The sequence below is a fragment of the Pleurodeles waltl genome, chromosome 7, assembly GCF_031143425.1.
Source record: "Pleurodeles waltl isolate 20211129_DDA chromosome 7, aPleWal1.hap1.20221129, whole genome shotgun sequence".
Classification (NCBI taxonomy): domain Eukaryota; kingdom Metazoa; phylum Chordata; class Amphibia; order Caudata; family Salamandridae; genus Pleurodeles; species Pleurodeles waltl.
The window spans coordinates 514,576,022-514,598,384 of record NC_090446.1 but is presented as its reverse complement, the minus strand read 5'-3'; positions in this window follow the sequence as shown (position 1 = coordinate 514,598,384).

Genomic DNA, 22,363 nt, shown 5'->3' with positions numbered 1-22,363 from the left:
CCTCCCCCAGCCTCTGGAAATGCTTTCTTGGGCACAGATGTGCCCAACTCTGCATAAGCCAGTCTACACCGGTTCAGGGGACCCCTTAGCCCTGCTCTGGCGCGAAACTGGACAAAGGAAAGGGGAGTGATCAATCAATCAATCAATCACGATATTTATAAAGCGCGCTATGTACCTGTCAGGGTTTCGAGGCGCTGGGGGGAAGGGGGGGGGGGGTGGAGGTGTGCTGCAGTTAGCGGTCGAAGAGCCAGGTTTTGAGGAGTCTCCTGAAGGTGAGGAGGTCCTGGGTCTGGCGTAGAGATGTGGGGAGAGAGTTCCAGGACTTGGCGGCGAGGAAGGAGAAGGATCTGCCGCCGCAGGTCTTGCGCTGGATTCGGGGGACGACGGCGAGGGCGAGGTTGGCGGATCGAAGTTGACGTGTGGGAGCGTAGAAATTGAGTCTGGAGTTGAGGTAGGAGGGTCCGGCGTTGTGAAGTGCCTTGTGAGCGTGGGTGAGGAGTTTAAAGGTGATCCTCTTCTCCACCGGGAGCCAGTGGAGTTCCCTCAGGTGAGGGGAGATGTGACATCGGCGGGGTATGTCGAGGATCAGTCGGGCGGAGGCATTTTGGATACGCTGGAGTCGTTTGATGTCTTTGGTTGGGATGCCTGTGTAGAGTGCGTTGCCGTAGTCAAGTCTGCTGCTGACGAGGGCTTGGGTCACCATCTTTCTGGTCTCTGTTGGAATCCACTTGAAGATTCTGCGGAGCATGCGGAGGGTGTTGAAACAGGAGGAGGAGACGGTGCTGACCTGTTTGGACATGGTGAGTGCAGAGTCCAGGATGAAGCCGAGGTTTCTTGCGTGGCTGGCAGGGGTGGTTAGGGGTCCGAGGTCAGCGGGCCACCATGAGTCGTTCCAGGCCGAAGGAGAGCGCCCGAGGATGAGGATTTCCGTCTTGTCGGAGTTGAGTTTCAGGCGACTGTTGTTCATCCATTCGGCGATGGATTTTAGTCCTTCGTGGAGGTTTGTTTTGGCGGTGAGTGGGTCTTTGGTCAGGGAGAGGACGAGCTGGGTGTCGTCGGCGTAGGAGATGATGCTGAGGTGATGCTGGCGGGCCAGTTTTGCGAGGGGGGCCATGCAGACGTTGAACAAAGTAGGGCTGAGGGAGGATCCTTGGGGGACGCCGCAGATGAGGTTGGTGGCTTTGGAGCGAAAGGGTGAGAGTCGGACTCTCTGAGTTCTGTCGGAGAGAAAGGATGAGATCCAGTGGAGGGCTTTGTCTTGGATGACGGCTTCCTGGAGGCGGGTCAGTAGGGTGCGGTGGCAGACTGTGTCAAAAGCGGCTGATAGGTCGAGAAGGATGAGGGCGAGGTTTCGCCGTTGTCCATTTGATGTCTGATGTCATCTGTGGCGGCGAGGAGAGCAGTCTCCGTGCTGTGGTTTCGTCTGAATCCGGATTGTGAGGGGTCCAGGATGGAGTTGTCTTCGAGGAAGTGGGTGAGTTGTGTGTTGACGATCTTCTCGATGACTTTTGCTGGAAAAGGGAGGAGAGAGATCGGGCGGAAGTTTTTGAGATCGTTGGGGTCGGCCTTGGGTTTCTTGAGGAGGGGTTGGATTTCAGCATGTTTCCAGCTGTCCGGGAAGGTGGCGGAAGTGAAGGAGAGGTTGATGATCTTGCGGAGTTTGTGGGCGATGGTGGCGTTGGCTGTGTAGAAAACATGATGAGGGCATGGGTCCGTGGGGGAGCCTGAGTGGATGGTGTTCATGGTTGCCATGGTTTCTGCGTCGTCCACGTGGGTCCAGGCGGTGAGGCGGCAGTCGCGGTTGGAGACGTCGGGGGGGGGATCTGGCGGTGGGCCGGTGTTGAAGCTGTTGTGGATGGTAGCGATTTTCTGGTGGAAGAAGGTGGAGAGGTCGTCGCAGAGTTTCTGGGAGGGCGGGATGTCGTTGGCGTTGGCTTTTGGATTTGAGAGTTCTTTCACGATGCCGAAGAGTTCTTTGCAGTCGTGGGCGTTGTTGTTGATGCGTTCGGTGAAGTGGGCGCGCTTGGCGACGCGGATCCGTTGGTGGTGTTCACGGTTTGCGTCTTTGAGGGAGGCGAGGTTGTCGGGCGTGTGTTCTAGGATCCATTTCTTTTTGAGCTTCTGACAACGGCTTTTGGAGGTGGTTAGTTTGTCTGTGAACCAGGCTGGTTTTTTCTTTCCTTGGTTGGCGGTGGGCTTCTTGAGTGGGGCTAAGGTGTTGGCGCAGTCGAGGATCCATTGATGGAGGTTGATGGCGGCTGTGCTCGGGTCGGTCGCGTCGGGTGGAGGGTTTTTAACGAGGGTGCTGGTCAGTTGGTCTTGGGTGACTTTGCCCCAGCGGCGGTAGGGGGGTAGATGGATGCGGTGCTGCTCGGTAATTTTCTTATAGGAGAAATGGACGCAGTGATGGTCGGTCCAGTAGAGTTCGGAGGTGTGGCTGAAAGAGATGTGGTTGCTTGAGGTGAAGAGGGGGTCGTGGGTGTGTCCAGCGATGTGGGTGGGAGTGTTGACCAGCTGGCGGAGTCCGAGGTTGAGGAGGTTGGAGGTCAGTGCTGCGGTGTTGACGTCGTTGATATTTTCCATATGGTAGTTTAGGTCTCCCAGGAGGATGTAATCCGGGGAAGCGAGGGCGTGGGTGCTTGCGAGGTCGGCGATGGTGTCGCTGAAGGGGGCTCTTGGTCCTGGAGGGCGGTAGATGAGGGTTCCTCTGAGGGTCGTGTTGGGGTATGTGTGGATCTGGAAGTGGAGGTGTTCGGCTGTCTTGAGGGTGTCGTCAGTGTGGGTGTGGATTTTGAGGGAAGCTTTGTGAGCGATGGCTATTCCGCCGCCGATTCCGTTGGTTCGGTCTCTTCTGGTGATTTTGTAACCGTCCGGTATGGCGATGGCGATGTCCGGAGCCGAGGAGTCGTTCCACCAGGTTTCGGTCAGGAAGGCCACGTCGGGTGCAGTGGAGTCGAGCAAATCCCAGAGCTCGATGGCGTGTTTTCGTGCGGAGCGGGTGTTGATGAGGATGCAGTTCAGGTGGTTGGGGTTGAGTGATTCTATTGTTGGTTTTGTCGTTCTGATGCAGGAGAAGTTGCAGGAGCGGCAGGAAAAAGGTCTTTTAGTGTGCTTCGGGGACGCCAGGAAGCACTCCGTGGAGGAGCCGGTGTTGAAAGCGCGGAGTTCGTTGGCTGAGTAGCGGACGCGGGGGGCGCGAGGACCAGGGGGGGGTGGCGCTGGGCGCGGTCCAGGCGCGGACAGGCGCAGACGGGCTTGCCTCTGGCGCGCCTCCGGCGCGCCAGCGGCGCGGACGCGCAGCGCCAGCCATTAAGAAGGGAGGGGGGAGGAGGGAGGGAGGAGCAGCTGGGAGGCGGGAGGCGGGAGGGAGCGGCAAATGGGGGCGCGAGGGGGGCGGGGCCGCAGGGAGGCAGCGGCAGGGATCGGGGAGCGCACAAGGGGCAAAAACACAGAAAACGAGCAAAACTAAAGGCAGTCACAATAAGAAAAACCACACAATAAGAAATACAATACTGGCACAATACACGATCGGGGAGACAGCAATCAGGGGGGCACAATGGGGGCAGAAGCGCCGGCAGCGAGGCGCAGAAAAAACGAAAAAACAACTTACGGGATGGCGGAAGCGGCACACGGGTCAAGTGAGCCCACTAGCCACCAGGGATGAGGCGCAGGAGGATGCCTGCGGGTGGAGGAGGGCCTCGAACACGCAAACGGCAGCGTGGTCGTGGGACAGAGGCAGGAGGCAGCAGGCTGGTGCTGCGGTCGTGGGGGGCGAGCTCAGGACCTAAAACAGGCCAGAGTTCGCTCACTCGCGACGCGCAGCGCCAGCCATTAAGAAGGGAGGGGGGAGGGAGGAGCAGCTGGGAGGCGGGAGGCGGGAGGGAGCGGCAAATGGGGGCGCGAGGGGGGCGGGGGCCGCAGGGAGGCAGCGGCAGGGATCGGGGAGCGCACAAGGGGCAAAAACACAGAAAACAAGCAAAACTAAAGGCAGTCACAATAAGAAAAGCCACACAATAAGAAATACAATACTGGCACAATACACGATCGGGGAGACAGCAATCAGGGGGGCACAATGGGGGCAGAAGCGCCGGCGGCGAGGCGCAGAAAAAACGAAAAACAACTTACGGGACGGCGGAAGCGGCACACGGGTCAAGTGAGCCCACTAGCCACCAGGGATGAGGCGCAGGAGGATGCCTGCGGGTGGAGGAGGGCCTCGAACACGCAAACGGCAGCGTGGTCGTGGGACAGAGGCAGGAGGCAGCAGGTTGGTGCTGCGGTCGTGGGGGGCGAGCTCAGGACCTAAAACAGGTCAGAGTTCGCTCACTCGCGACGCGCAGCGCCACCCATTAAGAAGGGAGGGGGGAGGGGGGAGGGAGGAGCAGCTGGGAGGCGGGAGGCGGGAGGGAGCGGCAAATGGGGGCGCGAGGGGGGCGGGGGCCGCAGGGAGGCAGCGGCAGGGATCGGGGAGCGCACAAGGGGCAAAAACACAGAAAACGAGCAAAACTAAAGGCAGTCACAATAAGAAAAACCACACAATAAGAAATACAATACTGGCACAATACACGATCGGGGAGACAGCAATCAGGGGGGCACAATAGGGGCAGAAGCGCCGGCGGCGAGGCGCAGAAAAAAACGAAAAACAACTTACGGGACGGCGGAAGCGGCACACGGGTCAAGTGAGCCCACTAGCCACCAGGGATGAGGCGCAGGAGGATGCCTGCGGGTGGAGGAGGGCCTCGAACACGCAAACGGCAGCGTGGTCGTGGGACAGAGGCAGGAGGCAGCAGGTTGGTGCTGCGGTCGTGGGGGGCGAGCTCAGGACCTAAAACAGGTCAGAGTTCGCTCACCTCGCGACGCGCAGCGCCAGCCATTAAGAAGGGAGGGGGGGAGGGAGGAGCAGCTGGGAGGTGGGAGGCGGGAGGGAGCAGCAAATGGGGGTGCGAGGGGGGCGGGGCCGCAGGGAGGCAGCGGCAGGGATCGGGGAGCGCACAAGGGGCAAAAACACAGAAAACAAGCAAAACTAAAGGCAGTCACAATAAGAAAAACCACACAATAAGAAATACAATACTGGCACAATACACGATCGGGGAGACAGCAATCAGGGGGGCACAATGGGGGCAGAAGCGCCGGCGGCGAGGCGCAGAAAAAACGAAAAACAACTTACGGGACGGCGGAAGCGGCACACGGGTCAAGTGAGCCCACTAGCCACCAGGGATGAGGCGCAGGAGGATGCCTGCGGGTGGAGGAGGGCCTCGAACACGCAAACGGCAGCGTGGTCGTGGGACAGAGGCAGGAGGCAGCAGGTTGGTGCTGCGGTCGTGGGGGGCGAGCTCAGGACCTAAAACAGGTCAGAGTTCGCTCACTCGCGACGCGCAGCGCCAGCCATTAAGAAGGGAGGGGGGGAGGGAGGAGCAGCTGGGAGGCGGGAGGCGGGAGGGAGCGGCAAATGGGGGCGCGAGGGGGGCGGGGCCGCAGGGAGGCAGCGGCAGGGATCGGGGAGCGCACAAGGGGCAAAAACACGGAAAACGAGCAAAACTAAAGGCAGTCACAATAAGAAAAACCACACAATAAGAAATACAATACTGGCACAATACACGATCGGGGAGACAGCAATCAGGGGGGCACAATGGGGGCAGAAGCGCCGGCGGCGAGGCGCAGAAAAAACGAAAAACAACTTACGGGACGGCGGAAGCGGCACACGGGTCAAGTGAGCCCACTAGCCACCAGGGATGAGGCGCAGGAGGATGCCTGCGGGTGGAGGAGGGCCTCGAACACGCAAACGGCAGCGTGGTCGTGGGACAGAGGCAGGAGGCAGCAGGTTGGTGCTGCGGTCGTGGGGGGCGAGCTCAGGACCTAAAACAGGTCAGAGTTCGCTCACTCGCGACGCGCAGCGCCAGCCATTAAGAAGGGAGGGGGGGAGGGAGGAGCAGCTGGGAGGCGGGAGGGAGCGGCAAATGGGGGGCGCGAGGGGGGCGGGGGCCGCAGGGAGGCAGCGGCAGGGATCGGGGAGCGCACAAGGAGCAAAAACACAGAAAACGAGCAAAACTAAAGGCAGTCACAATAAGAAAAACCACACAATAAGAAATACAATACTGGCACAATACATGATCGGGGAGACAGCAATCAGGGGGGGCACAATGGGGGCAGAAGCGCCGGCGGCGAGGCGCAGAAAAAACGAAAAACAACTTACGGGATGGCGGAAGCGGCACACGGGTCAAGTGAGCCCACTAGCCACCAGGGATGAGGCGCAGGAGGATGCCTGCGGGTGGAGGAGGGCCTCGAACACGCAAACGGCAGCGTGGTCGTGGGACAGAGGCAGGAGGCAGCAGGTTGGTGCTGCGGTCGTGGGGGGCGAGCTCAGGACCTAAAACAGGCCAGAGTTCGCTCACCTCGCGACGCGCAGCGCCAGCCATTAAGAAGGGAGGGGGGGAGGGAGGAGCAGCTGGGAGGCGGGAGGCGGGAGGGAGCGGCAAATGGGGGCGCGAGGGGGGCGGGGGCCGCAGGGAGGCAGCGGCAGGGATCGGGGAGCGCACAAGGGGCAAAAACACAGAAAACGAGCAAAACTAAAGGCAGTCACAATAAGAAAAACCACACAATAAGAAATACAATACTGGCACAATACATGATCGGGGAGACAGCAATCAGGGGGGCACAATGGGGGCAGAAGCGCCGGCGGCGAGGCGCAGAAAAAAAGAAAACAACTTACGGGATGGCGGAAGCGGCACACGGGTCAAGTGAGCCCACTAGCCACCAGGGATGAGGCGCAGGAGGATGCCTGCGGGTGTGGAGGAGGGCCTCGAACACGCAAACGGCAGCGTGGTCGTGGGACAGAGGCAGGAGGCAGCAGGTTGGTGCTGCGGTCGTGGGGGGGCGAGCTCAGGACCTAAAACAGGCCAGAGTTCGCTCACTCGCGACGCGCAGCGCCAGCCATTAAGAAGGGAGGGGGGAGGGAGGAGCAGCTGGGAGGCGGGAGGCGGGAGGGAGCGGCAAATGGGGGCGTGAGGGGGGCGGGGCCGCAGGGAGGCAGCGGCAGGGATCGGGGAGCGCACAAGGGGCAAAAACACAGAAAACGAGCAAAACTAAAGGCAGTCACAATAAGAAAAACCACACAATAAGAAATACAATACTGGCACAATACACGATCGGGGAGACAGCAATCAGGGGGGCACAATGGGGGCAGAAGCGCCGGCGGCGAGGCGCAGAAAAAAACGAAAAACAACTTACGGGACGGCGGAAGCGGCACACGGGTCAAGTGAGCCCACTAGCCACCAGGGATGAGGCGCAGGAGGATGCCTGCGGGTGGAGGAGGGCCTCGAACACGCAAACGGCAGCGTGGTCGTGGGACAGAGGCAGGAGGCAGCAGGTTGGTGCTGCGGTCGTGGGGGGCGAGATCAGGACCTAAAACAGGTCAGAGCTCGCTCCCCTAACCTGCACCTCCCCTGGGAGGTGTCCAGAGCTCCTCCAGTGTGCTCCAGACCTCTGCCATCTTGGAAACAGAGGTGCTGCTGGCACACTGGACTGCTCTGAGTGGCCAGTGCCACCAGGTGACGTCAGAGACTCGTTGTGATAGGCTCCTTCAGGTGCTGCTAGCCTATCCTCTCTCCTAGGTAGCAAAACCCTCTTTTCTGGCTATTTAGGGTCTCTGTCTCTGGGGAAACTTTAAATAACAAATGCGAAAGTTCATCCGAGTTCCTCTGCATCTCTCTCTTCACCTTCTGCCAAGGAATCGACTGCTGACCGCGCTGGAAGCCTGCAAAACTGCAACATAGTAGCTAAGATGACTACTGCAACTCTGTAACGCAGATCCTGCCGCCTTCTCGACTGTTTTCCTGTTGGTGCATGTTGTGGGGGTAGTCTGCCTCCTCTCTGCACTAGAAGCTCCGAAGAAATCTCCCGTGGGTCGACGGAATCTTCCCCCTGCAACCGCAGGCACCAAAAAGCTGCATTACCGGTCCCTTGGGTCTCCTCTCAGCACGACGAGCGAGGTCCCTCGAATCCAGCAACTCTGTCCAAGTGACCCCCACAGTCCAGTGACTCTTCAGTCCAAGTTTGGTGGAGGTAAGTCCCTTGCCTCACCTCGCTAGACTGCATTGCTGGGAACCGCGACTTTTGCAGCTACTCCGGCCTCCGTGCACTTCTGGCGGAAATCCTTTGTGCACAGTCCAGCCTGGGTCCATGGCACTCTAACCTGCATTGCACGACCTCCTAAGTTGTTCTCCGGCGACGTGGGACTTCTTTGTGCGACTTCGGGTGAGCACCATTTCACGCATCCTTGTAGTGCTGTTTCTGGCACTTCTCCGGGTGTTACCTGCTGCTAAGAGGGCTCCTTGTCTTGCTCGACGTCCCCTCTACCTCCTGGTCCAATATGCGACCTCCTGGTCCCTCCTGGGCTACAGCAGCGTCCAAAAACGCTTCAGGCACGATTTGCAGCTAGCAAGGCTTGTTGGCGTTCTTTCGGCGGGAAAACACTTCTGCACGACTCTCCAAGGCGAGAGGGATCCGTCCACCAAAGGGGAAGTCTCTAGCCCTTTTCGTTCCTGCAGAAACCTCAGCTTCTTCTGTCCAATAGAAGCTTCTTTGCACCCACAGCTGGCATTTCCTGGGCATCTGCCCATCTCCGACTTGCTTGTGACTTTTGGACTTGGTCCCCTTGTTCCACAGGTACCCTAGATTGGAAATCCATCGTTGTTGCATTGTTGGTTTGTGTCTTTCCTGCATTATTCCTCTAACACGACTTCTTTGTCCTTAGGGGAACTTTAGTGCACTTTGTACTCACTTTTCAGGGTCTTGGGGAGGGTTATTTTTCGAACTCTCACTATTTTCTAATAGTCCCAGCGACCCTCTACAAGGTCACATAGGTTTGGGGTCCATTCGTGGTTCGCATTCCACTTTTGGAGTATATGGTTTGTGTTGCCCCTATCCCTATGTGTCCCCATTGCATCCTATTGTAACTATACATTGTTTGCACTGTTTTTCTAAGACTATACTGCATATTTTTGCTATTGTGTATATATATCTTGTGTATATTTCCTATCCTCTCACTGAGGGTACACTCTGAGATACTTTGGCATATTGTCATAAAATAAAGTACCTTTATTTTTAGTATAACTGTGTATTGTGTTTTCTTATGATATTGTGCATATGACACTAAGTGGTACTGTAGTAGCTTCACACGTCTCCTAGTTCAGCCTAAGCTGCTCTGCTAAGCTACCATTATCTATCAGCCTAAGCTGCTAGACACCCTATACACTAATAAGGGATAACTGGGCCTGGTGTAAGGTGCAAGTACCCCTTGGTACTCACTACAAGCCAGTCCAGCCTCCTACATTGGTTGTGCAGTGGTGGGATAAGTGCTTTGAGTCTACTTACCCCTCTTGTCATTGTACTTTTCATAAGAGAAAAATATACAAAACAAGTTCAGTGTATATACACATAGCCAAAAAGTTTTGCATTTCCTCTTTTCACTCTTTTCTAAAGTGCTGAAAAGTACTTCTAAACTTTCAAAAAGTTCTTAAAAGTTTAAAAAGTTTTTTTTTCTGTCTTTCTAAAAAGTTCTGAAAACTTTTTACTCTTTTTCTATCACTTTAACTCTCTCTAAAAATGTCTGGCACAGGCCAAAATGTTGATCTGTCCAAACTTGCATATGATCACCTTAGCTGGAAAGGAGCAAGGAGTCTCTGCATAGAGAGAGGTTTGAGCGTAGGGAAGAATCCTTCCTTGGAATTGTTACTTAACATGCTTAGAGAACAAGATAAGGCTAGAAGTGCCCCATCTGTTGAAAAAGTAGCTAATGGTTCCCAATCTGATCCAGGGACTCCCCCAGGAAAAGATTCAGGAAAGAAACTCCCTAGCCTGCCCATTACTAGACAGTCTAGCATAGTTGGTAATGATGGAGAGCCACACCATACAAATAGTGTTGTCTCACATCATAGCAAAAGCATTTATTCTCACCACAGTGGTACTGATGTTTCTGTTAGCCAAGCTGTTAGGGTGCCCTCTGTAAGGGACAGGTCTCCTTCTGTCCATTCTCACCATACTTCTGTTTCAAGGCATGTCCCTCCCACCCACCCTGATGACAGATTGTTAGAAAGGGAGCTCAATAGATTGAGAGTGGAACAAACCAGACTGAAGCTCAAGAAGCAACAGCTGGATTTGGATAGACAGACTTTAGAAGTAGAGAAGGAGAGACAGAAGTTGGGTTTAGAAACCCATGGTGGCAGCAGCAGTATTCCCCATAGTCATCCTGCAAAAGAGAATGATTCCAGGAATCTGCATAAGATAGTTCCCCCTTATAAGGAGGGGGATGACATTAACAAGTGGTTTACTGCACTTGAGAGGGCCTGTGTTGTACAGGATGTCCCTCAAAGGCAGGGGCTGCTATCCTATGGCTATCATTTAGTGGAAAAGGTAGGGATAGGCTCCTTACTGTGAAAGAAAGTGATGCCAATAATTTTACAGTTCTTAAGAATGCACTCCTGGATGGTTATGGCTTAACCACTGAACAGTACAGGATAAAGTTCAGAGAGACCAAAAAGGAGTCTTCACAAGACTGGGTTGATTTCATTGACCATTCAGTGAAGGCCTTGGAGGGGTGGTTACATGGCAGTAAAGTTACTGATTATGACAGCCTGTATAACTTGATCCTGAGAGAGCATATACTTAATAATTGTGTGTCTGATTTGTTGCACCAGTACTTGGTGGACTCTGATCTGACCTCTCCCCAAGAATTGGGAAAGAAGGCAGACAAATGGGTCAGAACAAGGGTGAACAGAAAAGTTCATACAGGGGGTGACAAAGAGAACAACAAGAAGAAAGATGGTGAAAAATCTCAAGATAAGCATGGGGATAAGGGTAAAACCAAAGATCCCACTTCAAATCTTAAACACTCTTCAGGGGGTGGGGATAAAACAAATTCTTCCTCTTCTTCTCAACCTACACAATTTAAAAAGCCTTGGTGCTTTGTGTGTAAAAACAGAGGCCATAGGCCAGGGGATAAGTCCTGTCCAGGTAAACCCCCTGAGCCTACCACCACTAATACATCAAGCTCTAGTGCCCCTAGCAGTAGTGGTACTAGTGGTGGGACTGCTGGCAACAGTCAAGTTAAGGGTGTAGTTGGGTTCACTTATGGGTCCATAGTAGAAACTGGCGTAGTCAGTCCGAAGACAGTTTCTGTCACACCTAGTGGCATTGGCCTTGCCACACTGGCTGCTTGTCCCCTTACAATGGATAAGTACAGGCAGACAGTTTCAATGAATGGTGTTGAGGCCTTGGCCTACAGGGACACAGGTGCCAGTATCACTTTGGTGACTGAAAACCTAGTGCACCCTGATCAACACATCATTGGACAACAGTATAAGATTATTGATGTCCATAACTCCACTAAGTTTCTTCCCTTAGCTATAATTCAGTTTAGTTGGGGTGGAGTTACTGGCCCTAAGCAGGGGGTGGTATCACCTAGCTTACCTGTAGACTGTCTCTTAGGTAATGACCTAGAGGCCTCAGGTTGGGCTGATGTAGAGTTTTATGCCCATGCAGCCATGCTGGGCATCCCTGAGGAATTGTTCCCTCTCATTTCTACTGAAATGAAAAAGCAAAGGAGAGAAGGCCTGAAAACTCAGGATCCCTCTGCATCAACAGGTAAAAAGGGTATCACAGTATCCCCTAACCACTCTACCATTCTGGATACCATTCCTGTGGTGGGAGAAACCTCTCCTGGGGTGGCACCTGTTCCAAGGGAATCATCAGCTGGCAAAGCTGGACTCCCTGAGGTAGAAGTACCTCTCTGTGGGATAACTAACATTGGTGAGAAAAAGAGCACCATTTTAGTTAACTTGGAGCATCCCTCCAACCCTCCCAGAGAAACTTTAGTGCAGAAACCCTGCACTGCCTCACAACACTTAGGACAGCATCCCTGCCCTAGTGTGGAGCTCATAGGATAGCATCCCTGCCCTGCTCCAACTCAAGAGAAACAGCATCCCTGTTCTCTCTTCCAGCCATATGGACAATGTTTTTGCCCAGCTATAGCTTTTCTGAGACAGCATCCCTGTCTGGCATTTCCATCACTACAAATAGGTTCAGTGGACAATTCCCACTGCTCTAAACTAAAACTTACTGATAGAAACTCTGAAAATACATCTTCACATTGTTGCTTAGCTAAAAAACTTCAAACAGGGTGGTTTACATCCCCAAGGGAAGTAACCATATAGTGGATGATAAAGGGAGTAACCAGTCTATTGCAGAGCTACTCTCTACTTATCACCACTTAGACAATAAAGTCTCAACTGGCCAAGGTTAGCCTTATTGTCCTTCGTTTGGGGGGGGGGGTTGTGTGAGAAAGTAGCCTCTTTCTAGCCTTGTTACCCCCACTTTTGGCCTGTTTGTGAGTTTATGTCAGGGTGTTTTCACTGTCTCACTGGGATCCTGCTAGCCAGGGCCCAGTGCTCATAGTGAAAACCCTATGTTTTCAGTATGTTTGTTATGTGTGACTGGGACCCTGCTAGTCAGGACCCCAGTGCTCATAAGTTTGTGGCCTATATGTATGTGTTCCCTGTGTGGTGCCTAACTGTCTCACTGAGGCTCTGCTAACCAGAACCTCAGTGGTTATGCTCTCTCTGTACAAATTGTCACTAACAGGCTAGTGACCAATTTGACCAATTTACATTGGCCCTCCTGGGCCCTCCTGGGCCACAGCAGCGTCCAAAAACGCTTACCGCACGATTTGCAGCTAGCAAGGCTTGTTGGTGTTCTTTCGGCGGGAAAACACTTCTGCACGACTCTCCAAGGCGAGAGGGATCGGTCCACCAAAGGGGAAGTCTCTAGCCCTTTTCGTTCCTGCAGAAACCTCAGCTTCTTCTGTCCAGTAGAAGCTTCTTTGCACCCACAGCTGGCATTTCCTGGGCATCTGCCCATCTCCGACTTGCTTGTGACTTTTGGACTTGGTCCCCTTGTTCCACAGGTACCCCAGATTGGAAATCCATCGTTGTTGCATTGTTGGTTTGTGTCTTTCCTGCATTATTCCTCTAACACGACTTCTTTGTCCTTATGGGAACTTTAGTGCACTTTGCACTCACTTTTCAGGTTTGGGGTCCATTCGTGGTTCGCATTCCACTTTTGGAGTATATGGTTTGTGTTGCCCCTATCCCTATGTGTCCCCATTGCATCCTATTGTAACTATACATTGTTTGCACTGTTTTCTAAGACTATACTGCATATTTTTGCTATTGTGTATATATATCTTGTGTATATTTCCTATCCTCTCACTGAGGGTACACTCTGAGATACTTTGGCATATTGTCATAAAAATAAAGTACCTTTATTTTTAGTATAACTGTGTATTGTGTTTTCTTATGATATTGTGCATATGATACTAAGTGGTACTGTAGTAGCTTCACACGTCTCCTAGTTCAGCCTAAGCTGCTCTGCTAAGCTACCATTATCTATCAGCCTAAGCTGCTAGACACCCTATACACTAATAAGGGATAACTGGGCCTGGTGCAAGGTGCAAGTACCCCTTGGTACTCACTACAAGCCAGTCCAGCCTCCTACAGTTATGCTCTCTCATTTTCTTTCCAAATTGTCACTAACAGGCTAGTGACCAATTTCACCAATTTACATTGGCATACTGGAACACCCTTATAATTCCCTAGTTTATGGTACTGCGGTACCCAGGGTATTGGGGTTCCAGGAGATCCCTATGGGCTGCAGCATTTCTTGTGCCACCCATAGGGAGATCTGACAATTCTTAAACAGGCCTGCCAGTGCAGCCTGAGTGAAATAACGTCCACGTTATTTCACAGCCATTTACCACTGCCCTTAAGTAACTTATAAGTCACCTATATGTCTAACCTTTACCTGGTAAAGGTTGTGTGCTAAGTTACTTAGTGTGTGGGCACCCTGGCACTAGCCAAGGTGCTCCCACATTGTTCAGGGCAAATTCCCCGGAATTTGTGAGTGCGGGGACACCATTACACGCGTGCACTATACATATGTCACGACATATGTATAGCGTCACAATGGTAACTCCGAACATGGCCATGTAACATGTCTAAGATCATGGAATTGTCACCCCAATGCCATTCTGGCATTGGGGAGACAATTCCATGATCCCCTGAGTCTCTAGCTCAGACCTGGGTACTGCCAAACTACCTTTCCCGGGGTTTCACTGCAGCTGCTGCTGCTGCCAACCCCTCAGACAGGTTTCTGCCCTCCTGGGGTCCAGCCAGGCTTGGCCCAGGAAGGCAGAACAAAGGACTTCCTCAGAGAGAGGGTGTTACACCCTCTCCCTTTGGAAAAAGGTGTTAGGGCTGGGGAGGAGTAGCCTCCCCCAGCCTCTGGAAATGCTTTCATGGGCACAGATGGTGCCCATTTCTGCATAAGCCAGTCTACACCGGTTCAGTGATCCCCAGCCCTGCTCTGGCTCGAAACTGGACAAAGGAAAAGGGAGTGACCACTCCTCTGACCTGCACCTCCCCTGGGAGGTGCCCAGAGCTCCTCCAGTGTGCTCCAGACCTCTGCAGTCTTGGAAACAGAGGTGCTGCTGGCACACTGTACTGCTCTGAGTGGCCAGTGCCAGCAGGTGACGTCAGAGACTCCTTCTGATAGGCTCCTTCAGGTGTTGCTAGCCTATCCTCTCTCCTAAGTAGCCAAACCTCCTTTTCTGGCTATTTAGGGTCTCTGCTTTGGGGAATTCCTTAGATAACGAATGCAAGAGCTCATCAGAGTTCCTCTGCATCTCTCTCTTCACCTTCTGCCAAGGAATCGACTGCTGACCGCGCTGGAAGCCTGCAAAACTGCAACAAAGTAGCAAAGACGACTACTGTGACCTTGTAACGCTGATCCTGCCACCTTCTCGACTGTTTTCCTGGTGGTGCATGCTGTGGGGGTAGTCTGCCTCCTCTCTGCACTAGAAGCTCCGAAGAAATCTCCTGTGGGTCGACGGAATCTTCCCCCTGCAACCGCAGGCACCAAAGAACTGCATCACCGGTCCTCTGGGTCTTCTCTCAGCACGACGAGCGAGGTCCCTTGAACTCAGCAACTCTGTCCAAGTGACTCCCACAGTCCAGTGACTCTTCAGTCCAAGTTTGGTGGAGGTAAGTCCTTGCCTCCCCACGCTAGACTGCATTGCTGGGAACCACGTGTTTTGCAGCTACCCCGGCTCCTGTGCACTCTTCCAGGATTTCCTTTGTGCACAGCCAAGCCTGGGTCCCCGACACTCTAACCTGCAGTGCACAACCTTCTGAGTTGTCCTCCGGCGTCGTGGGACTCCCTTTTGTGTCTTCGGGTGGACTCCGGTTCACTCCTCTTCCAAGTGCCTGTTCCGGTACTTCTGCGGGTGCTGCCTGCTTCTGTGAGGGCTCCCCGACTTGCCTGGCCCCCCTTCTGTCTCCTCATCGAAGCGGCGACATACTGGTCCCTCCTGGGCCACAGCAGCATCCAAAAACCCTAACCGCGACCCTTGCAGCTAGCAAGGCTTGTTTGCGGTCTTTCTGCGTGGGAACACCTCTGCAAGCTTCTTCACGACGTGGGACATCCATCCTCCAAAGGGGAAGTTTCTAACCCTCTTCGTTCTTGCAGAATCCACAGCTTCTACCATCCGGTGGCAGCTTCTTTGCACCCTCAGCTGGCATTTCCTGGGCATCTGCCCACTCTCGACATTGTCGCGACTCTTGGACTTGGTCCCCTTGTTTCACAGGTACTCAGGTCCGGAAATCCACTGTTGTTGCATTGCTGGTGTTGGTCTTCCTTGCAGAAACCCCCTATCACGACTTCTGTGCTCTCTGGGGGTTATATGTGCACTTTACACCTACTTTCCAGGGTCTTGGGGTGGGCTATTTTTCTAACCCTCACTGTTTTCTTACAGTCCCAGCGACCCTCTACAAGCTCACATAGGTTTGGGGTCCACTCATGGTTCGCATTCCACTTTTGGAGTATATGGTTTGTGTTGGCCCTATACCTATGTGCTCCTATTGCAATCTACTGTAACTTTACATTGCTTGCATTACTTCCTTTTGCTATTACTGCATATTTTTGGTATTGTGTACATATATCTTGTGTATATTTGGTATCCTTATACTGAGGGTACTCACTGAGATACTTTTGGCATATTGTCATAAAAATAAAGTACCTTTATTTTCAGTATATCTGTGTATTGTGTTTTCTTATGATATTGTGCATATGACACCAGTGGTATAGTAGGAGCTTTGCATGTCTCCTAGTTCAGCCTAAGCTGCTCTGCTATAGCTACCTTCTATCAGCCTAAGATGCTAGAAACACCTCTTCTACACTAATAAGGGATAACTGGATCTGGCACAAGGTGTAAGTACCTCTGGTACCCACTACAAGCCAGGCCAGCCTCCTACACATATATACAGTGAAATATGGGGGTAACATGCCAGGCAAGACGGTACTTTCCTACAAACACCTGGACAGGTGCACCAGCATTTCCATCTGGGGGGTCCCAAGGGTCATGGTAAATTTTAACACGTAAATACTTCAGACAAGACCCTTCCCACTACAACCCTGCGGGTCTCGGGCTGGAAGCTTATCCCTCCAGAATGGGGACAGGTGAGATCTTTGGCAATTAATGCAAAGGCCTGAAATGCTCCCAAAGAGCTCCAGAATACCCACTGCTCCTGCCAGCTCCACATCCACATCCTGTAAGAATAACAACATATCATTGCCATATAAAGTGGTATGGTGTGATGTATCCTGGACCTCCAGCCCCTGACAGTATGTCCCAGAGCATGCACTGCAAGCCAAAAGCTTCACTGCTAGAGCAAAAAGTAATGAGGAAAGCGGTCAGCCCTGTCTGGTGCCGTGCCCCACTACATATAGTTCAGGAATCATTCTACTGGTTTTAACTCTTGCCACAGGCTTCAAATAAAGGAGCTTAGTTCACTGCACAAAGCCGGGTCCCAATCCCATTCGACATCACTTGATAGAGGAAATCCCAGCTCATACTGCTGAAAACTTTTTCAATGTCTATTGCTATGACACTGGGTGTAATCCAGGCATCTGGGTTATTAGTTTTGCTGCTAGGTGTAGGAGAGATGAAAGTGAGAATCGGCACCATATGTATACATCTGGAACAGCAAGTGACAGTGCTTAATGTGCTGGACTAGAACACAGCATGTGATGCTGTGAAAACCTAAAGCAAGAAAGTACGTTTGAAAACTCCTGAATTCGGTTTCTGAGTTGTGTTTTTGACTCTTCCAGACTTAGTGAATCTGCACAATGCCTCAGTGCAGAGACATATGTATCATAGGTGGAAACCCAAATATATATGTATTCTACAAATCCTGTAGAGCACTCACTCGTATATCTTCTGTGGGTGTTGAAAAACAATGATCTTACTTGGGACATGCAACAAGAATGTCAGCCATCTTACCTGGTAGGGCAGCATATCCAGCACTCCCTAAAACAAAAAATACAGTGAGTACTTGCTTCATAAATATTTAGAAGTGTAAAATTTGTAACAAAGTGTCTATTGTTCTAGGAAACACAACAACAGAGTATAAAGTGTGGCTGGTGGTGAAGGAGCTGAAGGGAGATGGGTAATTTATCTACGTAGGTATCTGTCTTGGTATTCCAATTCATAGAGATGGAGGGAGATTTGGAGTAGTGGTGTACCACAAACTGTATAGCCCTCATTTGGGTGAGGTGCATGGTACCTTGAGAACAGAAACAAAAATGAGTTTCATAGGACGTCCCATTCATGTTCAGAAATTCTGAGAGGTAAGGAGAGGTTCAAAGTTGTGAGTAGTTTTTTTAAACATTCACAAAGTTGACTACAATTTTTTTCTTCACTGTAGGAAAGTACCATCTTGCCTGGCATGTTACCCCCATATTTACTTGTGTGTCAGTTTGTTTTTGCCTGTCTCACTGGGATCCTGCTAGCCAGGACCCCAGTGCTTATAGCTGTGGACTGAATGTGTGTTCCCTGTGTAGTGCCTAACTGTGTCACTGAGGCTCTGCTAAACAGAACGTCAGTGCTTATGCTCTCTCTGCTTTTAAAATTGTCACTGCAGGCTAGTGACCATTTTTACCAATTCTGATTGGCACACTGGAACACCCTTATAATTCCCTTGCATATGGTACCTAGGTACCCAGGGTATTGGGGTTCTAGGAGATCCCTATGGCTGCAGCATTTCTTTTGCCACCCATAGGGAGCTCAGACAATTCTTACACAGGATTGCCACTGCAGCCTGAGTGAAAAAACGTCCACGTTATTTCACAGCCATTTTTCACTGCACATAAGTAACTTATAAGTCATCTATATGTCTAACCCTCACTTTGTGAAAGTTATATGGCAAGTTACTTAGTGTGTGGGCATCCTGGCACTAGCCAAGGTGCCCCCACATTGTTCAGGGCAAATTCCCTGGACTTTGTGAGTGCGGGTACACCATTACATGTGTGAACTACATACAGGTCAATACCTATATGTAGCTTCACAATGGTAACTCCGAATATGGCCATGTAACATTTCTAAGATCATGAAATTGGCCCCCATGCCAAATCTGGTATTGGGGTGCCAATCCCATGCATCCCTGGGACTTCAGCATGGACCCCGGGTACTGCCAAACCGACTCTCTGGGGTTTTCACTGCAGCTACCGCTGCTGCCAACCCACAGACAGGCTTCTGCCCTCCTGGGGTCTCGGCAGCCCACTCCCAGGAAGGCAGAACAAAGGATTTCCTCTGAGAGAGGGTGTTACACCCTCTCCCTTTGGAAATAGGTGTTAAGGAACTGAGAGGAGTAGCTTCTCCTGGCCTCTGGAAATGCTTTGAAGGGCACAGATGGTGCCCTCCTTGCATAAACCAGTCTACACCGGTTCAGGGATCCCCCTGCCCCTGCTCTGGCACGGAACTGGACAAAGGAAAGGGGAGTGACCACTCCCCTGTCCATCACGACCCCAGGGGTGGTGCCCAGAGCTCCTCCAGTGTGTCCCAGACCTCTGCCATCTTGAATCTAGAGATGTGAGGGCACAATGGAGGCCTCTGAGTGGCCAGTGCCAGCAGGTGACGTCAGAGACCCCTTGTAGGAAAGTACCATCTTGCCTGGCATGTTACCCCCATATTTCACTGTATATATGTTGTTTTAGTTGTATGTGTCACTGGGAACCTGCCAGCCAGGGCCCCAGTGCTCATAAGTGTGCCCCGTATGTGTTACCTGTGTTATGACTAACTGTCTCACTGAGGCTCTGCTATCCAGAACCTCAGTGGTTATGCTCTCTCATTTCTTTCCAAATTGTCACTAACAGGCTAGTGACCAATTTCACCAATTTACATTGGCATACTGTAACACCCTTATAATTCCCTAGTATATGGTACTGAGGTACCCAGGGTATTGGGGTTCCAGGAGATCCCTATGGGCTGCAGCATTTCTTTTGCCACCCATAGGGAGCTCTGACAATTCTTACACAGGCCTGCCACTGCAGCCTGAGTGAAATAACGTCCACGTTATTTCACAGCCATTTTACACTGCACTTAAGTAACTTATAAGTCACCTATATGTCTAACCTTTACCTGGTAAAGGTTGGGTGCTAAGTTACTTAGTGTGAGGGCACCCTGGCACTAGCCAAGGTGCCCCCACATTGTTCAGGGCCAATTCCCCGGACTTTGTGAGTGCGGGGACACCATTACACGCGTGCACTACATATAGGTCACTACCTATATGTAGCTTCACAATGGTAACTCCGAATATGGCCATGTAATATGTCTATGATCATGGAATTGCCCCCTCTATACCATCCTGGCATAGTTGGCACAATCCCATGATCCCAGTGGTCTGTAGCACAGACCCTGGTACTGCCAAACTGCCTTTCCCAGGGTTTCACTGCAGCTGCTGCTGCTGCCAACCCCTCAGACAGGCATCTGCCCTCCTGAGGTCCAGCCAGGCCTGGCCCAGGATGGCAGAACAAAGGACTTCCTCTGAGAGAGGGTGTTACACCCTCTCCCTTTGGAAAATGGTGTGAAGGCAGGGGAGGAGTAGCCTCCCCCAGCCTCTGGAAATGCTTTCATGGGCACATTTGGTGCCCATTTCTGCATAAGCCAGTCTACACCGGTTCAGGGACCCCTTAGCCCTGCTCTGGCGCGAAACTGGACAAAGGAAAGGGGAGTGACCACTCCCCTGACCTGCACCTCCCCTGGGACGTGCCCAGAGCTCCTCCAGTGTGCTCCAGACCTCTGCCATCTTGGAAACAGAGGTGCTGCTGGCACACTGGACTGCTCTGAGTGGCCAGTGCCATCAGGTGACGTCAGAGACTCCTTCTGATAGGCTCCTTCAGGTGTTGCTAGCCTATCCTCTCTCCTAGGTAGCCAAACCCTCTTTTCTGGCTATTTAGGGTCTCTGTCTCTTGGGATTCCTTAGATAACGAATGCAAGAGCTCATCCGAGTTCTTCTGCATCTCTCTCTTCACCTTCTGCCAAGGAATCGACTGCTGACCGTGCTGGAAGCCTGCAAAACTGCAACATAGTAGCAAAGACGACTACTGCAACTCTGTAACGCTGATCCTGCCGCCTTCTCGACTGTTTTCCTGGTGGTTCATGCTGTGGGTGTAGTCTGCCTCCTCTCTGCACTAGAAGCTCCGAAGAAATCTCCCGTGGGTCGACGGAATCTTCCCCCTGCAACCGCAGGCACCAAAAAGCTGCATTACCGGTCCCTTGGGTCTCCTCTCAGCACGACGAGCGAGGTCCCTCGAATCCAGCAACTGTGTCCAAGTCACCCCCACAGTCCAGTGACTCTTCAGTCCAAGTTTGGTGGAGGTAAGTCCTTGCCTCCCCACGCCAGACTGCATTGCTGGGAACCGCGACTTTTGCAGCTACTCCGGCCTCTGTGCACTTCCGGCGAAAATCCTTTGTGCACAGCCAAGCCTGGGTCCACGGCACTCTAACCTGCATTGCACGACTTTCTAAGTTGGTCTCCGGCGACGTGGGACTCCTTTGTGCGACTTCGGGTGAGCACCGTTTCACGCATCCTCGTAGTGCCTGTTTCTGGCACTTCTCCGGGTACTACCTGCTGCTGAGAGGGCTCCTTGTCTTACTCGACGTCCCCTCTCTCTCCTGACGCAATTTGCGACATCCTGGTCCCTCCTGGGCCATAGCAGCATCCAAAAACGCTTACCGCACGGTTTGCAGCTAGCAAGGCTTGTTGGCGGTCTTTCGGAGGGAAAACAGTTCTGCACGACTCTCCACGGCGTGAGGGATCCGTCCTCCAAAGGGGAAGTCTCTAGCCCTTGTCGTTCTTGCAGAAACCTACGCTTCTACTGTCCAGTAGCAGCTCCTTTGCACCTACAGCTGGCATTTCCTGGGCATCTGCCCATCTCTGACTTGCTTGTGACTTTTGGACTTGGTCCCCTTGTTCCACAGGTACCCTCGACTGGAATTCCATTGTTGTTGCATTGTTGGTTTGTGTCTTTCCTGCAGAATTCCCCTATCACGACTTCTATGTCCTTTGGGGAACTTTAGTGCACTTTGCACTCACTTTTCAGGGTCTTGGGGTGGGCTATGTTTCTAACCTTTACTATTTTCTAATAGTCCCAGCGACCCTCTACAAGGTCACATAGGTTTGGGGTCCATTCGTGGTTCGCATTCCACTTTTGGAGTATATGGTTTGTGTTGCCCCTATCCCTATGTGCCTCCATTGCATCCTATTGTAACTATACCTTGTTTGCACTATTTTCTAATACTATTACTGCATATTTTGGTATTGTGCACATATATCTTGTGTATATTTGCTATCCTCATACTGAGGGTACTCACTGAGATACTTTTGGCATATTGTCATAAAAATAAAGTACCTTTATTTTTAGTATATCTGTGTATTGTGTTTTCTTATGATATTGTGCATATGACACTAAGTGGTACTGTAGGAGCTTCACTCGTCTCCTAGTTCAGCCTAAGCTGCTCTGCTAAGCTACCATTATCTATCAGCCTATGCTGCTAGACACCCTATACACTAATAAGGGATAACTGGGCCTGGTGCAAGGTGCAAGTACCCCTTGGTACTCACTACAAGCCAGTCCAGCCTCCTACACCTATGTGCCCCCATTGCATTCTATTGTGACTATACATTGTTTGCACTGTTTTCTATTGCTATTTCTGCATATTTTGGTATTGTGTACATATATCTTGTGTATATTTGCTATCCTCATACTGAGGGTACTCACTGAGATACTATGGTATATTGTCATAAAAATAAAGTACCTTTATTTTTAGTATATCTGTGTATTGTGTTTTCTTATGATATTGTGCATATGACACTGGTGGTACTGTAGGAGCTTCACTCGTCTCCTAGTTCAGCCTAAGCTGCTCTGCTAAGCTACCTTTTCTATCAGCCTAAGCTGCTAGACACCCCTCTACACTAAT